This window comes from Artibeus jamaicensis, unplaced genomic scaffold (genome assembly GCF_021234435.1).
Source record: "Artibeus jamaicensis isolate MK-2021 breed Jamaican fruit bat unplaced genomic scaffold, CSHL_Jam_final scaffold_1019, whole genome shotgun sequence".
In the NCBI taxonomy this organism is placed as follows: Eukaryota; Metazoa; Chordata; class Mammalia; order Chiroptera; family Phyllostomidae; genus Artibeus; species Artibeus jamaicensis.
The window spans coordinates 27,048,411-27,063,466 of NW_026522025.1; positions in this window are offsets into that span (position 1 = coordinate 27,048,411).

The following is a 15,056-nucleotide window of genomic DNA, read 5'->3' on the forward strand; positions in this document are numbered from 1 at the left end:
TAAGACAAAGTGGCATCCGTATCTCTAAATCCCAGACCAGTTTTATATTTGTAAGACCCTAGTTCAGACCTAAGTTCTAGATTATACTGTGGCAGAAGATATTTGTAATTTGGACAGCTTAAGTGGCCTAGATTCTAGGGATTCAGTTTCAAACTTCCTCATGGTTCTGATTCCACTCGAAGAAATAAAACAGAAAGTGAAACTTTGCTCGAAATAACATCTATAGCTATGTTTTTCAAAATATCTTCAGAGTAAGAATTCAGCTAGGTTCGACACAGGCCAGAACCCATTTCTTTCTTGTGTGCTCTGAGCCCCCCATTTCCTGAGGTCTCCAGCAACTACAGAACCAGGGTGGATCCTCAGAGTGCACGCTAACGGCTGTGAGAAAAACTGGGATCTGTAGCTATCCCTGTGGGGTTTCTCTTTCCTAGCTTTTGTTGTTGATAGTATTCTCTGGCTGAACCTAGCATTTATAAATATCAATATATTTTATTGTTCTCAGTAGAATTCGAGAAGGGTTTATACAAACTAAAGAAAAACCAGAGCATGAGATTTACAAGAGTAATGCACCATGGACCAAACTTCCTAGGGATAAAAAACAGAATTATTAGAATTACTCTGTATCTATAAATTTGGTAGAAAAAGAAAAATAGGTTTAAACCAAATCATGTTCTGCTTTGGGTTTTTTGGTCATTGTTTTTCTCCAGCATATTAATTATTTTCGAAATAAGAATAAGTAAAACTAATAAACTAATACTTACATATTGAAAGCATTGGAAAGCATTAGAATGTTCTCCTCTCTCTTTTGTTTATACACAAAGTATGTAAAGTACTAAAATGCGCCAACAAAAGGATTTTATGGAGCTCAATGCTCTGAATTAGGTTTCCCTCAAAAGTGGTCTCCTTTCTGACAGGAGCTTTAATTCCAAAGACAAAAGGTCATTCTTTTTCTCATGGAAATTCTTTATTCTATTCTGACTTTTTACCCTGTTTCCCATCTATCTCTCTCACTAGCTATTTTTGGTTAGTTATACAGCCTAATTTGATCATTAGCACAGTAAGAGATTCAACTAATCTGGTTTTCTCCTTTTGGATCATTTACTGCAAAATGTTCTAGAACCTATTAAATTTCAGGATTCCTCTGACAGTTGCACAGAGACAAGGAGCATCTTTTGACATGTGTTTGTCTTGAAGACATGTCTTCCTTCTACATATTGGAGAGTGAAAATAAATGGACTGGGAGATCAAATGTTCTCTCTGGTATGTAATTAGCTCTCAGTATTGTGGCATGTCGTTAAATATGCTTTGGATAATGCATAAATCACCTAAAGGTAAACACACACACACAGAGAGAATAACCTAGAGCAAGGATTCTCTACAGGATGTCCCTGAACACATCAGCAGTACACACTGAATTCCCACAGAGTGTCAAACCCTGTGCAAGGATCCTGTGGTACTTATGAAGAATGCTCAAAGTTCCAATTTCACCCAGATGGCAATTTAATGTTAGGAAAGTTGTGTATACAATACATGCCAGTAGAAACACAAGTGCTGAAAGGTTTTAAAGTATAGTGCAAAAAACCTATGATGTCCAAGTCACATGCACCTGCATTTTAATCTCCCTCTCTGGCATTCCAATTTTGGAACTGTGGGAGGAACTTATTGAGTTTTCAGAGCCTCAGTTTCCCACATATGAAAAGCAGCTACAGCCTTATCACGATAGATAGTGCTTACTGAATGCTTACAGTGTTCTAGGCATGCTCTTTAGTACTTTGTACATTTTAACTGGTATTCCTTATAACAAACTGAAGAGAGAAACATTATCTCCCAATTTTATAGGTAATGAAATTGAGCCATGAAGATTAAACAGCCTCTCCAAGTTCAGGAAGCTAGCAGGTGAAGTTGCGAGCATCTGATCCCCGGCAGTTTGATTCTAATATCTGAATTTGTAACTTCTGTTCTGCACCGCCTTGTGAAACTTACATGAGAATTAAATGAAATAACATATCTAAGCTATCTAGCAATGTGCAAAGCCATGACTTCTAAATACCCTCTGATTCCCTATTGAACTGAAAAATTTGCAAGAGAAGAGTTTACTTGAAAGTGAAATCTGACTAATGACTTAGAGGAAAAGGTAATGAAAATTTATTCCATTTTTTAAGATGTGAAGTACATTTACCAGAATTTTACTACATGAATCTGTATGTGAAATTCTTCTTCCCTGTTTGAGTACATTAATTTTATTACAAACCAGATTAATTTTTTCTTCTAAGTCATTCTATTGACAGTTTTGAGGACCAAATCAGAGGCGAGGTCATTTCTTAGAAGTAGCATGGCTGAGATACACAGATTCCAACATGGAATTTAGAATACAAGGTTTTCTACAAAATATACAGAAGCGAGAATTATGTTGCCTTCTTTGTCATTCACATTCTTAACCAGTAATGTTTACTCATTCAGTAAACATTTATTCATTAAGTCAATTGACATAAGCACCTACTGTATACCAGACAGGACAAAGCCCTGAAAATACAAAGACAATTTGATTGCATGACTATGGCATTTGTATTTCTTACCTCCTGGCATCTTCTTCCATCTTGGAACAAGATTCCCTCAATTTGGTTTAGGTAAACAGGTGCTACTCCTCATTTAGCTCACGAGATTCAGGTGAACCTAATCCATCACATGGTATCCCTCTGGCTAGAATGATTGGTTCAGAGGTTGGTACATCAGTTCATTCCACCAATCCAACTTAACTTCAACAGTTTGCTAGATTCTAGTACAATGACATTGGTTCTCTCACACTGGGTGGCATATTGTGAATATGAAGTCCTCAGAGCTTCCAGCAGACAAATTTTCATCTTGAGGACAGTTAACCTTATACCATAGATGCCAGAGAGTTTGGATGAAAAAAAATTACAACAAAAATGATTATTGATGCTATCATTAAATTGCTATACTAAGAGAGCTCTGAAATTTGAAACCTCCACTCATTTCAATTACAGGTAAATCAATAAATCTCTTTTTATTATTTAATCCAGGGGGATTTGGATTTTTTAAAGAAATAACAGATTTGCAATTGCCTTAAATTCCTAAAGTGAATGCGAACTAAAGTTCTTATCTTCAAGAACCATAAGAATACATCAGAAAAATGAGTTGACCTGAGTTAAAATGTTCCTGAAATAGATTTTAAACTCTCTGGATCTGATTAGTACCCAACCACTTGGCCACAAAATGTCCATTAGTTAGCTGATTTGCCAATGTTATTGGTTTGGGCTTTTACTATTTTGTTATGTTTGTTATAATGCCTTGTTGTATTTTCTGGTATGATTGCCAAAAAGAAATCCAAGAATTGAATAAATGCCTAACCATTTTTATAATTTGTTGCAATGGTTCAATTATACATAATACTTTTGATAACCAAAGACTGAGTAATAAGAAATCTCTGAATCACTGTTCTTTTAGATACCTTTAAAGACATTGCACCGTATGGGCTGCTGTCAAATGGCTTGCAAACACTGCGCATATTAGGAAGAACAATAACCATAGGAGGGGAATATTATTTCTCTGATTCTTCTGACCTATTCAGATTTAATGCCCCTCACTTGCTCTACCCACCTTCACTAAAGCTCTTGCTCTTCCCTGAATATGGCAAGCATATTCCCACCTTTGGGTTTTTGCATTGGCCCTTCTTTCCATCTAGTAGATAGCTGGATTGATGATGTTCTTAGTTCTTGTTCCTCTAGAAGTCCACATGGTTCTCTTCCAAGCATTTTTAAGGCCTTTACTCAAATATTTCTTTTCTATGAAGTCTTCCCTGCCATAAACACTTCCCTAAAATCATAAACACTTCCTTACAAGCCAGGTTTACCTACCCCTTTCCTACCCTATATTCCCCATAGTACCTATGACCCTTTAACACACTATGTGCCTTATTTCTTTGTTTACTGACCTCAGCATCCACTAAAGCATAATCTTCATGAGGGCAAAGATTTTATTTTGTTCACAGCAAACATTTTTGTTTTATTCCCCAAATGCTTACAAGAGTCCTGGCACTTAGTATCTAGTAAGTACATTTGCTAAATGGGGAAATCTGACCTTGTACTAAAATGTAATTATTTGTATCCTTAGATGTCACCCTGCAAGAAAATCTCTAAGAAAAAAAATTAAGGTTGATATATTTACATATGAGAAGAAATTAACTCAGTTAAGACTGAGTAGAACTATGATTGAAATGTGAAAGACTAGGAAAAGGAAACACACCTTGAAGTTTGAAAAAATAAGATGCATTATTTGATGCAGGTAAGGAATCAAGACTTTACACAGTAGAATGTAACACATTGTGAGAAAGTGCCTGAAAGTCGTAACTCCTGGGTGAATAAAAACCAGTTTAATAGGGAAAAGCCTGAACATTTGCATCTGCCGCAAGCCTTTCCCATGGTGAGCAAGGAGCCCTTATGGAGAAAAATGGCACATTACCTGCTTCATAGATGGAGCAGAAGAGAAGTGACATTTAGATTAATCCCACTCTTAGAAGTAAAATCACAAGACAGAATTCAAAGGGAAATTTCCAATCTCTGTCTTCAGAAAAGAGACAAGAACCAACACCAAGGGAATAAGACTAAGAACTTTGTAAATGACTGTAACCTTTATCATGTTCCCACGTTTGTTATTTTTATATCTTCAATGTTTTCCTCAGAGGAATTAGCAGTAAAATTCTTTAAAAAAAAAGAAGCCTGTGTAATTTGTCAAAGATAGGTAAATAAAGAGTCAAGCTGGCCAGACTTCACAAACCTCAGCTTTCCTTCTTGGTGGATAACAAAACCCCAAAAGATAGAGGGGGCGACAGTAGCTATCAAAAAGAGAGGAGCACAGGCTGAATCTTGCCAGCTTGAAGCAAGAAGGAAAAGGAGATCCCAGTAGGAGATGGACTCTGAAACTTTGCTCTTGAACCATCTTTGGGCCCCCTAACATTTAAATTTTTATCTCCTCTAAAAGATAAAGAGGTCATATATAAATGGGTTCAAAAACTTTTAAAAAATATACTTGTAGTATAACTAAATTATAATGGGTACTTTAAGCAAATAAGAAATATTTAGGTTTCTTTTTTGGACTATGATATTATGCCAAGCATCTTTAAAAACCTCAAAATATACCTGGGTGAGTATAAGAGTCTGAACATAGACTGGCTAGAGGATTAACCAGTTTGGCTGAATACGATGCACGTGACCTTCTGTGATTATGTTGAGTAACTGTCTTTAAATATATGTGCCCATGAAAATCTAGGTTAGTATATCCCTTGGTAGAATAAAATACTTCAAAATAGGACAAAATATCAAATGCACTTAATAATAATGCAAAATTTTGCATCTTGCCTCTGAAAATGTTTAGAAAGATATGCTACACCAAAATGTCTACAAATTTTATCTTACCGACTTTACAAAATGCGTTAATAATAATATATCTCTGCTAAGTTGGTTTCAACCTGTATGCTAATATTCAAAAATTACCCAATATTTAAGCATATGATGTCCTCCAAGAAAACCTCCATTAATGCATTTTCATTTGTCCCTCATTAATACACAGATGATTCTGAGTCCTAAAGGCATGTGACTCAATTGCTTTCTATCTGTCATCCTCATCTTGATAATACACTGTAGATGACCAAGAGCCTGAAGGTCAACACTTTGCTCTTTTCCAAGCTTCTCAGCAAACAATAGAGTCTACTGACTTGTAGATGAAAAATAGCAGAGGAAAGTGGGATAACAAGAAGCGAAGTGAATAAACAAGGTCTAACTCAGATCTGTTGTTTCATTTGGAATAAGTCTTCCATAAAGTGATGAGATGTCCCGGATGGCAGGCCAGACACATTCCTTGAACGATGAGACAGGTCCCCAACAATAGTGAAGTGTTCTATCAATCCCCGAGTGCTGTAACAATATACACATGCAAACATTCCATCTGAAAGAGAGGATTTCTGGTAAAATATTTTGGCTCACTCTCTCAATTCAAACAACTGCAGATACATTCCGATGTGTCATTTTCAATAAAGACAGGTGGCCTGCTGGTTCTTCATACCAGAACACTGCTCTATGCTGTGAATGATATGCAAGCTACAGTTAGTTTAAGCATACACCTTTATAAAGTGTTTCCAGTGACATAAGTCAGAGACTGCTCAACTGGCTATATATCAAGCATTTCTACTCTTTGCACCCTTCATAGAGTTAGAGGGTAGCCCCTCTTTTATTTTCCTAAAGTATTAAAATTTGAGTCAGCTACCGGCATGAATGTTATGAACTTTCTCTCTAGCAACGGAATGAACTGACAACAGTAACACAGAGATAAGCTGTGCTGTGGTCTCATTCCAAGCCTGAATGATTCACTATATACTTTTCATCTTTGCCATTTAATGTGGCACCACATATACACCCACCTGCACGTTCTTAGAGAAACAGCCCTGTGCTCTTGGAGAAAGCTGTGACAGCCAGGCAGGAGTAGTCGAAGTACAGAGGAGTTGTGTAAGAAATATTTAAGGTGGATGCTTCTGAAACTGTGATGCCCTCACTTCTGGTTATTAATGGAGCTTTTTGGCACCAAGTTTCTCTTCTTCTGTGTGCTCAGTTCTACATTGATCTTGCCAGTGGATAAAGATTACCATCTGGGTGATAGCAACAACAGCAAAAAAGGATCATAATCTTGACCCCTTTGGCTTGGTACAGATTGTGTACTACTGTACTAAAATAAGGAAGGGAGGTTAGGAGGTAGAGGGAATGAGCAGAAAGGAAACAGGACTCATGGACATGGACAACAGGGCAGTGTGTATGGGGGGAGGGGTAAAAGGTCACTAAATGGTAATGGAAAACATTTCAATAATTTTTTTAAAGAAAGAAATGAGGTTGCCATAAGAGGCTTTGCTTCTAGGATCCATCTGCTAAAGTACATAATTATTTGCAAATATAAATGATAGAAGATGAGTGGCACCAAAATTTTCTAAATTTTTTTAAGTCACACATAGTCGTTCCAATTTTAAGGCCAAAGCAGTGTCTTCGGTTTCTTACCCCCACTGCGTGTCCCTGAATATGCCTACATATACACTCGAGCTCACTTTCCTATGGTTTGTCCTTTAGAAAATATCCAAAAGGTCTTACAAGACCTTACTATGCTTAAAATGAACTCTCGGTGTAACTTTGGGTATGAAAATGAAGAAATTCTACTTCAAATATATAGTTTAAATAAGCAGCTCATTGGGAAGTCTTCATGGGGGGAGGGTAAAAAATCATAAACATGATTTTCTTCAACCCTTGTTATTAATTATGCTGCATTAAATTTCAGTTCCTCATCCTGACTGGTGTGGCTCAATGAGTTGAGTGCCTGCCTGTGTACCAAAGGGCCACTGATTCAATTCCCAGTCAGGTCATATTCCTGGGTTGCAGGTCAGGTTCTTGGTGGGGGACATGGGAGAGGCAACCACATATTGATGTTTTTTTCCTTGTCTTTCTCCCTCCATTTCCTGGTGTCTAGAAATAAATAAATACAAACATTTAAATAAATAAATACATTTCAACTCCTCACTCATTAAAGTGAGTAGGAGATACTACAAAGTTCTGGATGCTTTTGACAGTAAAAATTCAGTTCCAGTTGGTTTAAAAATTCAGTCTTGTACCTGAAGCTCTTCCTCTCCAAGTAGAAATGAAGCTTCCAGGCATTAAGAACAAAAATTGGAGACAGAAGCTTCCCTTGCAGGCTTTAGGTACATCCCTACCACCTTTACGTATAACGTTGGGTTAGGGAAGAGAGATGAGGGGAAGAGAGACAACACCGTGTTCTGTGCCAGGGCAAGTATCGCTGTTGCTCTGGCTGGTACTGACTAGCAGGGCTCTGTCTGTGTTATCTCTGTTTGGATGCTGACCTTCACAGGATTTGAGTGTGGTCCAGTGGAGCTTCCTCAATACTAGGCTGAGACTCAGGCTCAAACTCAACTCTTCAGCTTCTAAACAAGAGCTAATGGGCTCTCCACATCGTGTATAATGATACCCCACCATAGGTGGAGGACTAGCAATGCTGCCTTAACTAAAATACCTTCCATGATGTCCCTACTCAAAGGAAATTCAAGCACCAGTACCCTCCTTAGTTAGTGGTAGGGCAGGTGAGTTGGAAATACAGGGTTAACCTAGCTTTCTTTATTCTTTTCAGCTTTAACTAAGGTAATAATCAGATTCAACATTTATCATATTTGAGTGGAATAACATAAAAAAAACTATGTAAAGTTGTGTCAAGTTGCTGGCATAAGTGAAAGCCGCACAATTCACAATCTCTCTGAGCTTGACTAAGCCACAACACTTCTGAGTCTACTTTTGCTCAATTGTAAAATGCATAACAATAGTCCCTACATCAAGGTTAGCTTAATTATATAAATATATCGGGTTAGGTCTCAACAAAAATATTTTAAAGATCCAGATACCTGTTTATGTGTCAAGATTAAAACTTCAACAACACAAAAAAGGAACACAATTTAATTTCTGAAATGATTGCACATCTGGACATTTTTACCAAAGCTATTTTTTCTCTAAATGCCTTCTGAAGAGATTTTTAAATATTATTTCTCCTCTCCTTGGAGAAATTGTAGTTTTCAAGGTTATTTAAGCACATCCACCTTTTCTAGGGCAGTGAGTCTCAAATTTACCTGTGACTCACTCACAAACATTTTCAAATGCATTTTTCTATGCACAACCCTCTGGTATTCTGATAATAAAATTACAGTGGGGACCAGAGATACATGTTTTGCCAAACATGCTGTGGTTCCCAAGGAATTTGAAGCAGGTGATACCCAGACCATGCTCAGAGAAACACTGTTTAAAGATGAATGTTAAAGCTTCTCACCAACTGAATCTTGTGAATGTTTTCAGCTACATATACCCTCGTTTACAAGAAATGCCTTGCACTAATAGAAAAAACATAGGGGCAACTTATAGGACATTACAAATGTGATTTTACCATTGATTTTATATTTACAGAAATAAAGTGATATTTCAAAACAGTTCTAGCATCGCATACTTACTATACACAGGAAAATGTATCACCCAAGCTGTGTTTCTTAGTTGTATAAAAGAGAAAACTGACCTCGAAAACAACACAGCACAGAATTATTATACCTGAAAGGAAAATGGCAAATCCCTATTTTTGTTGTAAAAATAATGAATATTTAATAAAAGAGCTAAGTCTATTATAAAAGCAAATAATTTTTAAAGCACACTTTTTAAGAAAAATGTTTCATTATGTCTTCTCTTTATGTTAAATAAGAGAGCACATTTGAAATCATGTAACAACCGGGGGCCTTATGCTAAACATTTGTCTGAAAAGGTTTTGGATTCTTGATTTAAATTTGTGAGTTTCTCCTCTGCCTCTCTCTATTCCTCCCCTATTTTAAGCCTCTCCTTTGTACAAGAGAATCCTCTGGAAAATCTCATTATCATTTTGATCTAAATGCTATTTTCACTTTTTATCTCCCCTTGTCTCCCCTCTTCCCCTCACTCCCAACCGCACTATCACCCACCAGCTCGCATGAATAAAATACCCCTGCATTCTAGTAAGAAATACATCGAAATGGAAAGTGGCCATAAAAACAGTAGTGATTATAACACTGACATTTTTAATGGAAACAAGGGACTGACTACTTTGTAGGCAGCAAGGAAATGATGCCATAAATGAATAGCTTCTTTCAAAGTAAACATCTCTTTATCTCTGAGTCAAGAGAGACCACCAGATCATCCAGACTCTTCTGTGGGGAACAGATTGGTAAGTGAAAATTGCTGAGGGTTCTTTACTTATTCTGATGTCTATAGTAGCTGGTGATTGTCTTCTTTTAAAATAATTTTGGGTCTAAACCCCCCAAAAAGTTGTAGTGTCTACACTCAGTATGATTTACCATAGTACTTCAAATCAGTATTAAAAGCATATATAAAAGATAAACTTGTTCTGTGTCTCTTTATGTGCAAAGCATAATTCAGTCCTGCAGAGAAGCTCATTGCATTCAGACATCCAACTAGCATGTGTGAGCCTTATGTTTTTCTGCCCTTTCTCAATATTTAAAAACTGATACGTATCTCTTCAAGAGGATAAGTGTTTTCCTACGTTTAAAAAAATCAGTTCAGGTTTGGCCTGCATTAACTCTATTGAATTCTTCAAATACATACCAGGTTAATGAAGACTAAACCACGGTAGGCTAAATTTTTTGATAAATATCGCAGCCTTCTTTGATCCTGATAACCCACAAATGTTCAGCATGAGTGAGTTTTCACGGTCAGCATGCAGTGATTTTGATATTTAACTTAAGCTCTAGACTTACTTCACTTATGTGGAGATGGTATGTATAGCAAGAACTAAGGAGCAGGAAAAATTGGAAACAGCTAGGAGTCTGCATCATTTACTCATGGCCTCAAGGACTCTCTCTCTGTATGTGGGTTCTTTTGAAGTAAAACAAACAAAAGCTCAGAGAACCCTTCTTCATTTTATTGTATTGACCAGCCCTTGTCTGCTTTCCTCTGTGAATCCAGGGCTCCCTTCTCCGTCCTGGTAAAGCTGCTGGCTCTGACCAGGGGCAGGAAGCCCAGTAAGGCTGAAATGAGGTGGGGTGAAGGTGTGGAAACTGGAAGTAACTTGTATTCTGGCACTTAAGTAATAATGAATAAGCAACCTTCAATACATGCATTGCAAACTCAATGTTCCTTAATTCTCCAAGTCAGAGTAAATTTTACTTCCAATTTGTAGGATTCAGTGGCTTTTAGGATTCAACTGGGAAAAGAGAGGTGTTTCCATATAGTTTGTATAACATATATATGTAACTTACTCTGTGGTTCCACTTAAATACCCTTAGAAATCAGAAGAGCGATCACTCTTCAGAGTGTTTTAAACTAGAAGGGATTATGAGGGGGCTTCTGTGGTGTTAGTCATCTTGTTTTACTGGGTCTTGATATTATGTGTTTGCATTTATTTTGTGGAATCTATTTAAGTTATATATTTACAGTACACTTTCTATATTCCTGTACTTAAATAAAAATATATACATATATAAGTAATACAGGATTTCTTTATCTCAACTATTGACATTTCTTTGTCGGGCGGGTGTGGAGAAGTACCCTAGGCAGTGTAGGGTGTTTGGAAGCATTGCTGACCTCTGCCTATTAGATGCCAGTGCGATCTCCCCTCCCCAGCTGTGACAATTAAAAATGTCAGTACACTTCCCACATGTCTCCTAAGAAACAAAATTTTGAAAACCTCTGATAAAACCTATCATAGCAAAATAAATAGGTCAGATGTTAAGAAGAAATAATTTGTTAAAATACAATCATAACATCATGTCAATGAGTAATGTTATCAGACTTGGAAAAATTATGTGGGTTTGGCATTACTTGAAATTCATGCTGCCTTCAAAATCATAAAAGTTTATTATAGTTTTGATATGTCATGTTTCCCAGCACTTAAGGTTCATGTCTAGCTTCTTTAAATCAAATATGCTAGTAGTCAATTCAAAAATGCTTTTGACAACTGATTGATTGATTAATCTCAGTTGTGAGCAGAGTAATTGGCAAGAAAAGGGAACCCATTGTAGGACTACATTATTCATAGAAAGAAGAGGGCTCAAAATGACCTGGAAGAAAAATATATGAGGTATTCTCAGTTCTAACAAGAAAACCTGACTTTACAAATGACTTTTGAGCAGACAAGTAAGTAATTGAAAAGAATGAAAGTTGCCAAATCCTTAGACATGAATAATTATTAATACAAGTTCAGATTGCTCACAACTGATAAAATTAGTAGTAACAGGGTTATTACAGAGACAAGCCAAAGAAGAAATTCTGAGATAAAGTACTGTGGGTAGAAATTAAAATGAAAAGGCATTTAAAAAATGAACATTAATGCTCTAGGCTAACACTTTAAAAGGCTGGGCGCCAGACTCACAAACATCAGCAAATCTTGATAACTCTTTTTATTGGGACAAAATGTTCTCCATTTAAAGGACATCCAACATATTTTTGTTGGGCTTTTGTTTTGGTTTTGGTTCTCTGCTATGTGTATTTTTTAAGACAACTTACGGCTTGAAAAGAAAAATAATGCCATCTGAATTCAATGTTTTACCCAGCACTGTTTATCAGTGTTTCATTCTGTGCACTCAGAGCATAAATGTTTTCTTTTTTTCTGAAGCCAGATTTGGATCACTCACTTGAGCTGGGCCTGGGGGAGAAGCAGCATGTATGATGAGCTGATTAATTACCAGAAATCAAATGCCTTCCAGCCAGGAGCCCCATGCTCAAAAGCGAGGCCCAGGACTGGAGGAAAGGCGGTACCCACACACATGCACGGACGGACAGAAACACCTCGGGGATTCAGTTTCACTGTGGTCTCTAACAAAGGACCTAAGAATGATTGCTTATCCTTGGCAGCGTGACCTGTGTGATCTTCTTTCACAAGACCTTTCAGCATATGAGTTTTAAAGTCAAACAATCCCTGTTCAACCAACCAAAAGATTTTGTCATCTTAAAAAAATCTACCATGATTTTCTCATTCCTTTTCCACCCTGTTCACATTCTTTGAAACTTAGGTAGTAATTCATAATTAACAGCTAGGCTATGTCTTATTTCAAGCCTATGCACATATATAGAGTACTTTGCAGTGATCTCTCAGGAAGAACTTCTCATTTAAAGTGTAGTGTGTGTCTACCAGGGAGATAAAACAGAGACAGGAAAACATGAAATGTTGGGAACAATATATAGCCAAGCTCTGAAACTTTGAACACCATTAATAATCATAGATGGGCAAGATCAGCCTGTTGACAAACTTGTATTGCCTTCAAAGATCCTAGAAATGTGCAACTCATTCCCTCAATTCACTGTGTAGTTTTGTTTTCTTTCCATGCCTAATAGCCATAAAACCCCCATTAAGATCTCAGATCCACTTGTATAAGAAGATTGAGTGCCAAGGGTCCAGCACTGAAATCTCACGCAGGAGATTTCAGTTTACCTACTTTTATTGCTGTTTTCTTTTTAACTTTTCGGTTGCGGTCCCCATTAGTTCCCCCAGTGAGTGTTTATGCAATTCCCTCTCTGCCTGCAGGGAACCACCCAGAGACGGGACCCAGAGCTGCAAGGCAGCTGCTTCACATGGAAGCAGTTTTCTCAGAAAGTGGTGCAGTACCACTGTTCTCTGAGTCCACATAGATGCCCTTAGAAATCAAGAGAGCAGTTACCCTTCACAGGGTATGGGTTAGAGGGATTACGAGGGGACCTCCGAGGTGCCGATTGTCCTCTTTTACTTGCTTTGCTACTTCAAGTCACTGAAATACCTGAGCTCTTCTCTTAAACAGGTATTTTTTTTAAGTCGGTGTGTTTCATTAAAAAGAACTTTAGGAAAAACTCCCCCTAAACCATTCTCTGTCTCAGCAAACAAGGGGATTGTGAACTCTGAAAGTTAACATAGAATTGCTCTTTATTATTGACTTTCTTCTTAGGTCGTCTTAGAAAGCTCTTTGGCATTAAGTCAGTGGAGGAAGTCAGACTAGAGTCTGTCAAAATTTGGAGAAAGGAGAACAAGTCAAATTTGTGTTATAAATACTTTAACATTAACTGGTGATGTCAGTGGCGTTTATATTTAAAATCTATGTACTAGAAATAGCCAACACCAATAGAAGAAACTATGTGATAAAATGCTTTGAAATATGTGTAGAACTTCTCCACTCTTGTTGTCCAATGAATGTTGTCTGTTTTGGAGGTGACCATCTTCTCCTGGCTAATGAGTCTAGTGCCCTATGGTACATACAGCAAGGCATCAGGAAAGGCTATTATTAAGAACCCAGCTGCCATCTGGGTTGGTGATCCATTTGTTGCTAATTAGAAAATTATTCATCTCTTTTAGGCTTATACTTCAGAGACTAAAAACATGTATAAGGATGTGAATTGCAGAGATGAAAACTAGTTTGGCTAGAAACACTAGAAGTAGAAAAATTAGAAAAAGAAACATGAAAATCACAATGACTTGAAAACGTATCTATTCATACAAGGCTCAAAAAATTAACCCTTATTAAAAAGTTAAATGAAATTTGTTTTGTTTTTATTACCCATCAACTACCTTTTTTCTTCTGCTAGGACCTTACTTTTTTGTTTTTGCTTTTTTAAATTGATTTCAGGCTTGTTTTTTTTTTCCTTGCCTACACTATTCTACCCTTCCTTCTATAGTGGTTTACTGAGACTCTCCTCTAATTTCTAAGTAAATATAATGATGCAAACAATTCTTGTCCTCAAGTAGCTATTCCTATACTTTCAATGCTCAGTCTTTTATTCTTATTCATTGAATCACCCCACTTTTAAGTAAATATTATTTTATTTACCATTTTTTCTATTTCCTGTATTTTACTTTCTAATTTTTCAATGACCTATAATGCATATTACAGATAGTAAATATGTATAGAGTTCTGTATATCTTTCTATGGTGTCAAGATTTATTGATAAGTTAGAGTAGATTCATGGAATATTTTCAAGAAAGCGAAGGCTTAGAGACATTTAAAAATTATTTTTAAAGATACTCTTTTCATTGGACAAGTAGTAATCATTTATGGATAATATCTAACCCAGGTAGTATGTGATATGATGGTATTTCGGAGATGAATAGATATTTTTTTTTACAAAAAGTACATTTGACATTGAAATGCATTGTAAGATTTTTCCCTTTTGGCAGAAAATTTACCCTTCTAATTATATTTACCTTAGCCTAATATTAAAATTAGTTTGCATTCCTTGACATACAAACTGCCTCAGGGAAAGGGCACAGGAAGAGGGACTTGACCCAGAAAACTGCACACGAGGGAGAAGCCTGCCTGGGGTGGAGATTTAGCCCAGATAGTACAGAAAATGGATGAGCCACAAACATGTAACCAAGAGGCACTCGTTCCTAAAAAGTGAACAAGAGATCTTATTAGAACTTTTCTTTTTTGCTATTTTTCTTTATTTTATTGTTTATCCATGTTGAGGTAAAAATCATAAAAATACTATTTTTATTTTACTTTT